This window comes from Sus scrofa, chromosome 17, assembly GCF_054392235.1.
Source record: "Sus scrofa isolate SSC_HxYL_T2T_F1_AM1 chromosome 17, Sscrofa_HxYL_maternal_Yorkshire_Landrace_v2.0, whole genome shotgun sequence".
NCBI lineage: Eukaryota > Metazoa > Chordata > Mammalia > Artiodactyla > Suidae > Sus > Sus scrofa.
Genome location: NC_139399.1, coordinates 5,543,255 through 5,555,691, shown reverse-complemented (window position 1 = coordinate 5,555,691; position 12,437 = coordinate 5,543,255).

Genomic DNA, 12,437 nt, shown 5'->3' with positions numbered 1-12,437 from the left:
TCCATGCAGCGTCGTTGAATGCAGTGGATTTTATGAGGCATGGCCCAAAGCATCCCGATTGAATGCAGTGGATTCCATGCATTGTGATTGAATGCAGTGAACTCCATGCAGCGTGGTAAAATGAATCCCGATTGAATGCAGTGGATTCCATGAAGTGTGATTGAATGCACTGTATTCCATGAAGTGTGAAGTAATGGAACCCTATTGAATGCAGTGTATTTTATGCAGCCTGATTGAATGCAGTGGATTTAATGGAGCATGATTGAATGCAGTGGATTTTATGCAGCATGGCCCAAAGCATCCTGATTGAATGCAGTGGAGTCCATGGAGTATCATTGAATGCAGAGTATTCCATGCATTGTGGCGCAATGGATCCCGATTGTATGCAGTGGAGTCCATGCAGTGTGATGAATGCATGGATTCCAGGCAGCCTGGTAAAATGCATCCTGATTGAATACAGTGGATTCCATGCAGCGTGATTGAATGCTGTGGATTCCATGCAGCGTGATTGAATGCAGTGGATTCCATGCAGCCTGGTAAAATGCATCCCGATTGAATGCAGTGGATTCCATGCAGCGTGATTGAATGCAGTGGATTCCATGCAGCCTGGTAAAATGCATCCCGATTGAATGCAGTGGATTACGTGCAGCATGATTGAATGCAGTGGATTTTATGCAGCATGGCCCAAAGCATCCTGATTGAATGCAGTGGATTACGTGTAGCATGATTGAATGCAGTGAACTCCATGCAATATGGTAAAATGCATCCTGATTGAATGCAGTGGATTCGATACAGCTTAGTATAATGTATCCCAGTTAAATTCGGTGGATTCCATGCAGCGTCGTTGAATGCAGTGGATTTTATGAGGCATGGCCCAAAGCATCCCGATTGAATGCAGTGGATTCCATGCATTGTGATTGAATGCAGTGAACTCCATGCAGCGTGGTAAAATGAATCCCGATTGAATGCAGTGGATTCCATGAAGCGTGATTGAATGCACTGTATTCCATGAAGTGTGAAGTAATGGAACCCTATTGAATGCAGTGTATTTTATGCAGCCTGATTGAATGCAGTGGATTTAATGGAGCATGATTGAATGCAGTGGATTTTATGCAGCATGGCTCAAAGCATCCTGATTGAATGCAGAGGATTCCATGCATTGTGGCGCAATGGATCCCGATTGTATGCAGTGGAGTCCATGCAGCGTGATGAATGCATGGATTCCATGCAGCCTGGTAAAATGCATCCCGATTGAATGCAGTGGTTTCCATGCAGCGTCATTGAATGCAGATGATTCCATGCATTGTGGTGTAATGGATCCCGATTATATGCAGTGGAGTCCATGCAGCGAGGCCCAGTGCATCCCGATTGAATGCAGTGGATTTTTTGCAGCATGGCCCAAAGCATCCCGATTGAATGCATTGGATTCCATCCATTGTGATTGAATGCAGTGTACTCCATGCAGTGTGGTAAAATGCATCCTGATTGAATGCAGTGGATTCCATGCAGCATCATTGAATGCAGAGGATTCCATGCATTGTGGCGCAATGGATCGCGATTGTATGCAGTGGAGTTCATGCAGCGAGGCCCAATGCATCCTGATTGATTGCAGTGGATTTTTTGCAGCATGGCCCAAAGCATCCCGATTGAATGCAGTGGATTCCATGCATTGAGATTGAATGCAGTGTACTCCATGCAGCGAGGTAAAATGCATCCCGATGGAATGCAGTGGATTCCATGCAGCGTGAAGAAATGGAATATTTTGAATGCAGTGGATATTATGCAGCATGATTGAATGCAGTGTATTCCATGCAGCATGATTAAATGCAGTGGATTTTATACAGCATGGCCCAAAGCATCCTGATTGAATGCAGTGGAGTCCATGGAGTATCATTGAATGCAGAGTATTCCATGCATTGTGGCGCAATGGATCCCGATTGTATGCAGTGGAGTCCATGCAGTGTGATGAATGCATGGATTCCAGGCAGCCTGGTAAAATGCATCCTGATTGAATACAGTGGATTCCATGCAGCGTGATTGAATGCTGTGGATTCCATGCAGCGTGATTGAATGCAGTGGATTCCATGCAGCCTGGTAAAATGCATCCCGATTGAATGCAGTGGATTCCATGCAGCGTGATTGAAGGCAGTGGATTCCATGCAGCCTGGTAAAATGCATCCCGATTGAATGCAGTGGATTACGTGCAGCATGATTGAATGCAGTGGATTTTATGCAGCATGGCCCAAAGCATCCTGATTGAATGCAGTGGATTACGTGTAGCATGATTGAATGCAGTGAACTCCATGCAATATGGTAAAATGCATCCTGATTGAATGCAGTGGATTCGATACAGCTTAGTATAATGTATCCCAGTTAAATTCGGTGGATTCCATGCAGCGTCGTTGAATGCAGTGGATTTTATGAGGCATGGCCCAAAGCATCCCGATTGAATGCAGTGGATTCCATGCATTGTGATTGAATGCAGTGAACTCCATGCAGCGTGGTAAAATGAATCCCGATTGAATGCAGTGGATTCCATGAAGCGTGATTGAATGCACTGTATTCCATGAAGTGTGAAGTAATGGAACCCTATTGAATGCAGTGTATTTTATGCAGCCTGATTGAATGCAGTGGATTTAATGGAGCATGATTGAATGCAGTGGATTTTATGCAGCATGGCTCAAAGCATCCTGATTGAATGCAGAGGATTCCATGCATTGTGGCGCAATGGATCCCGATTGTATGCAGTGGAGTCCATGCAGCGTGATGAATGCATGGATTCCATGCAGCCTGGTAAAATGCATCCCGATTGAATGCAGTGGTTTCCATGCAGCGTCATTGAATGCAGATGATTCCATGCATTGTGGTGTAATGGATCCCGATTATATGCAGTGGAGTCCATGCAGTGAGGCCCAATGCATCCCGATTGAATGCAGTGGATTGTATGCAGCATGGCCCAAAGCATCCCGATTGAATGCAGTGGATTCCATGCATTTTGATCGAATGCAGTGTACTCCATGCAGCGTGGGAACATGCATCCCGATGGAATGCAGTGGATTCCATGCAGCGTGATTGAATGCAGTGGATTCCATGCAGCGTGAAGAAATTGAACCCTATTGTAAGCAGTGGATTATATGCAGCATGATTGAATGCAGTCGATTCCATGCAGCGTCATTGAATGAAGTGGATTTTATGAGGCAGGTCCCAAAGCATCCTGATTGAATGCAGTGGATTCCATGCAGCGTCATTGAATGCAGAGGATTCCATGCATTTTGGTGCAATGGATCCCGACTGTATGCACTGGAGTCCATGAAGCGAGGCCCAATGCATCCCGATTGAATGCAGTGGATTTTTTTGCAGCATGGCCCAAAGCATCCCGATTGAATGCAGGGGATTCCATGCAGCGTGATTGAATGCAGTGTACTCCATTCAGCGTGGTAAATTGCATCCCGATTGAATGCAGTGGATTCCATGCAGCGTGATTGAATGCAGAGGATTCCATGCATTGCGGCGTAATGGATCCCGACTGTATGCAGCGGAGTCCATGCAGCGTGATGACTGAATGGATTCCATGCAGCTTATTAAAATGCATCCTGATTGAATGCAGTGGATTCCATGCAGCGTGATTGAATGCAGTGGATTCCATGCAGCCTGGTAAAATGCATCCCGATTGAATGCAGTGGATTCCATGCAGCGTGATTGAATGCAGTGGATTCCATGCAGCCTGGTAAAATGCATCCCGATTGAATGCAGTGGATTACGTGCAGCATGATTGAATGCAGTGGATTTTATGCAGCATGGCCCAAAGCATCCTGATTGAATGCAGTGGATTACGTGCAGCATGATTAAATGCAGTGAACTCCATGCAATGTGGTAAAATGCATCCTGATTGAATGCAGTGGATTCGATACAGCTTAGTATAATGTATCCCAGTTAAATTCGGTGGATTCCATGCAGCGTCGTTGAATGCAGTGGATTTTATGAGGCATGGCCCAAAGCATCCCGATTGAATGCAGTGGATTCCATGCATTGTGATTGAATGCAGTGAACTCCATGCAGCGTGGTAAAATGAATCCCGATTGAATGCAGTGGATTCCATGAAGTGTGATTGAATGCACTGTATTCCATGAAGTGTGAAGTAATGGAACCCTATTGAATGCAGTGTATTTTATGCAGCCTGATTGAATGCAGTGGATTTAATGGAGCATGATTGAATGCAGTGGATTTTATGCAGCATGGCCCAAAGCATCCTGATTGAATGCAGAGGATTCCATGCCTTGTGGCGCAATGGATCCCGATTGTATGCAGTGGAGTCCATGCAGCGTGATGAATGCATGGATTCCATGCAGCCTGGTAAAATGCATCCCGATTGAATGCAGTGGATTCCATGCAGCGTCATTGAATGCAGATGATTCCATGCATTGTGTTGTAATGGATCCCGATTATATGCAGTGGAGTCCATGCAGTGAGGCCCAATGCATCCCGATTGAATGCAGTGGATTGTATGCAGCATGGCCCAAAGCATCCCGATTGAATGCAGTGGATTCCATGCATTTTGATTGAATGCAGTGTACTCCATGCAGCGTGGGAACATGCATCCCGATGGAATGCAGTGGATTCCATGCAGCGTGAAGAAATGGAACATTTAGAATGCAGTGGATATTATGCAGCATGATTGAATGCAGTGGATTCTATGCAGCATGATTAAATGCAGTGGATTTTATGCAGCATGGCCCAAAGCATCCTGATTGAATGCAGTGGATTCCATGGAGCATTATTGAATGCAGAGTATTCAATGCATTGTGTCGTAATGGATCCCGATTGTATGCAGTGGAGTCCATGCAGTGTGATAAATGCATGGATTACAGGCAGCATGGTAAAATGCATCCTGATTGAATGCAGTGGATTCCATGCAGCGTGATTGAATGCAGTGGATTCCATGCAGCGTTATTGAATGCAGTGGATTCCATGCAGCCTGGCAAAATGCATCCCGATTGAATGCAGAGGATTCCATGCATTGTGGCGTAATGGATCCCGACTGTATGCAGCGGAGTCCATGCAGCGTGATGACTGAATGGATTCCATGCAGCTTATTAAAATGCATCCTGATTGAATGCAGTGGATTCCATGCAGCGTGATTGAATGCAGTGGATTCCATGCAGCGTGATTGAATGCAGTGGATTCCATGCAGCCTGGTAAAATGCATCCCGATTGAATGCAGTGGATTACGTGCAGCATGATTGAATGCAGTGGATTTTATGCAGCATGGCCCAAAGCATCCTGATTGAATGCAGTGGATTACGTGCAGCATGATTGAATGCAGTGAACTCCATGCAATGTGGTAAAATGCATCCTGATTGAATGCAGTGGATTCGATACAGCTTAGTATAATGTATCCCAATTAAATTCGGTGGATTCCATGCAGCGTCGTTGAATGCAGTGGATTTTATGAGGCATGGCCCAAAGCATCCCGATTGAATGCAGTGGATTCCATGCATTGTGATTGAATGCAGTGAACTCCATGCAGCGTGGTAAAATGAATCCCGATTGAATGCAGTGGATTCCATGAAGTGTGATTGAATGCACTGTATTCCATGAAGAGTGAAGTAATGGAACCCTATTGAATGCAGTGTATTTTATGCAGCCTGATTGAATGCAGTGGATTTAATGCAGCATGATTGAATGCAGTGGATTTTATGCAGCATGGCCCAAAGCATCCTGATTGAATGCAGTGGAGTCCATGGAGCATCATTGAATGCAGAGGATTCCATGCATTGTGGCGCAATGGATACCAATTGAATGCAGTGGAGTCCATGCAGCGATGCCCAGTGCATCCCGATTGAATGCAGTGGATTTTCTGCAGCATGGCCCAAAGCATCCCGATTTAATGCATTGGATTCCATCCATTGTGATTGAATGCAGTGTACTCCATGCAGTGTGGTAAAATGCATCCCGATGGAATGCAGTGGATTCCATGCAGCATAATTGAATGCAGAGGATTCCATGCATTGTGGCGCAATGGATCCCGATTGTATGCAGTGGAGTCCATGCAGCGAGGCCCAATGCATCCTGATTGATTGCAGTGGATTTTTTGCAGCATGGCCCAAAGCATCCCGATTGAATGCAGTGGATTCCATGCATTGAGATTGAATGCAGTGTACTCCATGCAGCGAGGTAAAATGCATCCCGATTGAATGCAGTGGATTCCATGTAGCGTAAAGAAATGGAATATTTTGAATGCAGTGGATATTATGCAGCATGATTGAATGCAGTGGATTCTATGCAGCATGATTAAATGCAGTGGATTTTATGCAGCATGGCCCAAAGCCTCCTGATTGACTGCAGTGGAGTCCATGGAGTATCATTGAATGCAGAGTATTCCATGCATTGTGGCGCAATGGATCCCGATTGTATGCAGTGGAGTCCATGCAGTGTGATGAATGCATGGATTCCAGCCAACCTGGTAAAATGCATCCTGATTGAATACAGTGGATTCCATGCAGCGTGATTGAATGCAGTGGATTCCATGCAGCGTGATTGAATGCAGTGGATTCCATGCAGCCTGGTAAAATGCATCCCGATTGAATGCAGTGGATTCCATGCAGCGTGATTGAATGCAGTGGATTCCATGCAGGCTGGTAAAATGCATCCCGATTGAATGCAGTGGATTACGTGCAGCATGATTGAATGCAGTGGATTTTATGCAGCATGGCCCAAAGCATCCTGATTGAATGCAGTGGGTTACGTGTAGCATGATTGAATGCATTGAACTCCATGCCATATGGTAAAATGCATCCTGATTGAATGCAGTGGATTCGATACAGCTTAGTATAATGTATCCCAGTTAAATTCGGTGGATTCCATGCAGCGTCGTTGAATGCAGTGGATTTTATGAGGCATGGCCCAAAGCATCCCGATTGAATGCAGTGGATTCCATGCATTGTGATTGAATGCAGTGAACTCCATGCAGCGTGGTAAAATGAATCCCGATTGAATGCAGTGGATTCCATGAAGCGTGAATGAATGCACTGTATTCCATGAAGTGTGAAGTAATGGAACCCTATTGAATGCAGTGTATTTTATGCAGCCTGATTGAATGCAGTGGATTTAATGCAGCATGATTGAATGCAGTGGATTTTATGCAGCATGGCCCAAAGCATCCTGATTGAATGCAGTGGAGTCCATGCAGCATCATTGAATGCAGAGGATTCCATACATTGTGGCGCAATGGATCCCGATTGTATGCAGTGGAGTCCATGCAGCGTGATGAATGCATGGATTCCATGCAGCCTGGTAAAATGCATCCCGATTGAATGCAGTGGATTCCATGCAGCGTCATTGAATGCAGATGATTCCATGCATTGTGGTGTAATGGATCCCGATTATATGCAGTGGAGTCCATGCAGTGAGGCCCAATGCATCCCGATTGAATGCAGTGGATTGTATGCAGCATGGACCAAAGCATCCCGATTGAATGTAGTGGATTCCATGCATTTTGATTGAATGCAGTGTACTCCATGCAGCGTGGGAATATGCATCCTGATTGAGTGCAGTGGATTCCATGCAGCGTGAAGAATTGGAACATTTTGAATGCAGTGGATATTATGCAGCATGATTGAATGCAGTGGATTCCATGCAGCATCATTGAATGCAGAGGATTCCATGCATTGTGGCGCAATGGATCGCGATTGTATGCAGTAGAGTTCATGCAGCGAGGCCCAATGCATCCTGATTGATTGCAGTGGATTTTTTGCAGCATGGCCCAAAGCATCCCGATTGAATGCAGTGGATTCCATGCATTGAGATTGAATGCAGTGTACTCCATGCAGCGAGGTAAAATGCATCCCGATTGAATGCAGTGGATTCCATGCAGCGTGAAGAAATGGAACATTTTGAATGCAGTGGATATTATGCAGCATGATTGAATGCAGTGGATTCAATGCAGCATGATTAAATGCAGTGGATTTTATGCAGCATGGCCCAAAGCATCCTGATTGAATGCAGTGGAGTCCATGGAGTATCATTGAATGCAGAGTATTCCATGCATTGTGGCGCAATGGATCCCGATTGTATGCAGTGGAGTCCATGCAGTGTGATGAATGCATGGATTCCAGGCAGCCTGGTAAAATGCATCCTGATTGAATACAGTGGATTCCATGCAGCGTGATTGAATGCAGTGGATTCCATGCAGCGTGATTGAATGCAGTGGATTCCATGCAGCCTGGTAAAATGCATCCCGATTGAATGCAGTGGATTCCATGCAGCGTGATTGAAGGCAGTGGATTCCATGCAGCCTGGTAAAATGCATCCCGATTGAATGCAGTGGATTACGTGCAGCATGATTGAATGCAGTGGATTTTATGCAGCATGGCCCAAAGCATCCTGATTGAATGCAGTGGATTACGTGTAGCATGATTGAATGCAGTGAACTCCATGCCATATGGTAAAATGCATCCTGATTGAATGCAGTGGATTCGATACAGCTTAGTATAATGTATCCCAGTTAAATTCGGTGGATTCCATGCAGCGTCGTTGAATGCAGTGGATTTTATGAGGCATGGCCCAAAGCATCCCGATTGAATGCAGTGGATTCCATGCATTGTGATTGAATGCAGTGAACTCCATGCAGCGTGGTAAAATGCATCCCGATTGAATGCAGTGGATTCCATGAAGCGTGATTGAATGCACTGTATTCCATGAAGTGTGAAGTAATGGAACCCTATTGAATGCAGTGTATTTTATGCAGCCTGATTGAATGCAGTGGATTTAATGGAGCATGATTGAATGCAGTGGATTTTATGCAGCATGGCTCAAAGCATCCTGATTGAATGCAGAGGATTCCATGCACTGTGGCGCAATGGATCCCGATTGAATGCAGTGGTTTCCATGCAGCGTCATTGAATGCAGATGATTCCAGGCATTGTGGTGTAATGGATCCCGATTATATGCAGTGGAGTCCATGCAGTGAGGCCCAATGCATCCCGATTGAATGCAGTGGATTGTATGCAGCATGGCCCAAAGCATCCCGATTGAATGCAGTGGATTCCATGCATTTTGATTGAATGCAGTGTACTCCATGCAGCGTGGGAACATGCATCCCGATGGAATGCAGTGGATTCCATGCAGCGTGATTGAATGCAGTGGATTCCATGCAGCGTGAAGAAATTGAACCCTATTGTAAGCAGTGGATTATATGCAGCATGATTGAATGCAGTCGATTCCATGCAGCGTCATTGAATGAAGTGGATTTTATGAGGCATGGCCCAAGGCATCCTGATTGAATGCAGTGGATTCCATGCAGCGTCATTGAATGCAGAGGATTCCATGCATTTTGGTGCCATGGATCCCGACTGTATGCACTGGAGTCCATGAAGCGAGGCCCAATGCATCCCGATTGAATGAAGTGGATTTTTTTGAAGCATGGCCCAAAGCATCCCGATTGAATGCAGGGGATTCCATGCAGCGTGATTGAATGCAGTGTACTCCATTCAGCGTGGTAAATTGCATCCCGATTGAATGCAGTGGATTCCATGCAGCGTGATTGAATGCAGAGGATTCCATGCATTGTGGCGTAATGGATCCCGACTGTATGCAGCGGAGTCCATGCAGCGTGATGACTGATTGGATTCCATGCAGCTTATTAAAATGCATCCTGATTGAATGCAGTGGATTCCATGCATTGTGGCGCAATGGATCCCGATTGTATGCAGTGGAGTCCATGCAGCGTGATGAATGCATGGATTCCATGCAGCCTGGTAAAATGCATCCCGATTGAATGCAGTGGATTCCATGCAGCGTCATTGAATGCAGATGATTCCATGCATTGTGGTGTAATAGATCCCGATTATATGAAGTGGAGTCCATGCAGTGAGGCCCAATGCATCCCGATTGAATGCAGAGGATTGTATGCAGCATGGCCCAAAGCATCCCGATTGAATGCAGTGGATTCCATGCATTTTGATTGAATGCAGTGTACTCCATGCAGCGTGGGAACATGCATCCCGATGGAATGCAGTGGATTCCATGCAGCGTGAAGAAATGGAACATTTAGAATGCAGTGGATATTATGCAGCATGATTGAATGCAGTGGATATTATGCAGCATGATTGAATGCAGTGGATTCCATCCATTGTGATTGAATGCAGTGTACTCCATGCAGTGTGGTAAAATGCATCCCGATTGAATGCAGTGGATTCCATGCAGCATCATTGAATGCAGAGGATTCCATGCATTGCAGCGCAATGGACACCAATTGAATGCAGTGGAGTCCATGCAGCGAGGCCCAGTGCATCCCGATTGAATGCAGTGGATTTTTTGCAGCATGGCCCAAAGCATCCCGATTGAATGCATTGGATTCCATCCATTGTGATTGAATGCAGTGTACTCCATGCAGTGTGGTAAAATGCATCCTGATTGAATGCAGTGGATTCCATGCAGCATCATTGAATGCAGAGGATTCCATGCATTGTGGCGCAATGGATCGCGATTGTATGCAGTAGAGTTCATGCAGCGAGGCCCAATGCATCCTGATTGATTGCAGTGGATTTTTTGCAGCATGGCCCAAAGCATCCCGATTGAATGCAGTGGATTCCATGCATTGAGATTGAATGCAGTGTACTCCATGCAGCGAGGTAAAATGCATCCCGATGGAATGCAGTGGATTCCATGCAGCGTGAAGAAATGGAATATTTTGAATGCAGTGGATATTATGCAGCATGATTGAATGCAGTGGATTCCATGCAGCATGATTAAATGCAGTGGATTTTATGCAGCATGGCCCAAAGCATCCTGATTGAATGCAGTGGAGTCCATGGAGTATCATTGAATGCAGAGTATTCCATGCATTGTGGCGCAATGGATCCCGATTGTATGCAGTGGAGTCCATGCAGTGTGATGAATGCATGGATTCCAGGCAGCCTGGTAAAATGCATCCTGATTGAATACAGTGGATTCCATGCAGCGTGATTGAATGCAGTGGATTCCATGCAGCGTGATTGAATGCAGTGGATTCCATGCAGCCTGGTAAAATGCATCCCGATTGAATGCAGTGGATTCCATGCAGCGTGATAGAAGGCAGTGGATTCCATGCAGCCTGGTAAAATGCATCCCGATTGAATGCAGTGGATTACGTGCAGCATGATTGAATGCAGTGGATTTTATGCAGCATGGCCCAAAGCATCCTGATTGAATGCAGTGGATTACGTGTAGCATGATTGAATGCAGTGAACTCCATGCCATATGGTAAAATGCATCCTGATTGAATGCAGTGGATTCGATACAGCTTAGTATAATGTATCCCAGTTAAATTCGGTGGATTCCATGCAGCGTCGTTGAATGCAGTGGATTTTATGAGGCATGGCCCAAAGCATCCCGATTGAATGCAGTGGATTCCATGCATTGTGATTGAATGCAGTGAACTCCATGCAGCGTGGTAAAATGAATCCCGATTGAATGCAGTGGATTCCATGAAGCGTGATTGAATGCACTGTATTCCATGAAGTGTGAAGTAATGGAACCCTATTGAATGCAGTGTATTTTATGCAGCCTGATTGAATGCAGTGGATTTAATGGAGCATGATTGAATGCAGTGGATTTTATGCAGCATGGCTCAAAGCATCCTGATTGAATGCAGAGGATTCCATGCATTGTGGCGCAATGGATCCCGATTGTATGCAGTGGAGTCCATGCAGCGTGATGAATGCATGGATTCCATGCAGCCTGGTAAAATGCATCCCGATTGAATGCAGTGGATTCCATGCAGCGTCATTGAATGCAGATGATTCCATGCATTGTGGTGTAATGGATCCCGATTATATGCAGTGGAGTCCATGCAGTGAGGCCCAATGCATCCCGATTGAATGCAGTGGATTGTATGCAGCATGGCCCAAAGCATCCCGATTGAATGCAGTGGATTCCATGCATTTTGATCGAATGCAGTGTACTCCATGCAGCGTGGGAACATGCATCCCGATGGAATGCAGTGGATTCCATGCAGCGTGATTGAATGCAGTGGATTCCATGCAGCGTGAAGAAATTGAACCCTATTGTAAGCAGTGGATTATATGCAGCATGATTGAATGCAGTCGATTCCATGCAGCATCATTGAATGAAGTGGATTTTATGAGGCATGGCCCAAAGCATCCTGATTGAATGCAGTGGATTCCATGCAGCGTCATTGAATGCAGAGGATTCCATGCATTTTGGTGCAATGGATCCCGACTGTATGCACTGGAGTCCATGAAGCGAGGCCCAATGCATCCCGATTGAATGCAGTGGATTTTTTTGCAGCATGGCCCAAAGCATCCCGATTGAATGCAGGGGATTCCATGCAGCGTGATTGAATGCAGTGTACTCCATTCAGCGTGGTAAATTGCATCCCGATTGAATGCAGTGGATTCCATGCAGCGTGATTGAATGCAGAGGATTCCATGCATTGC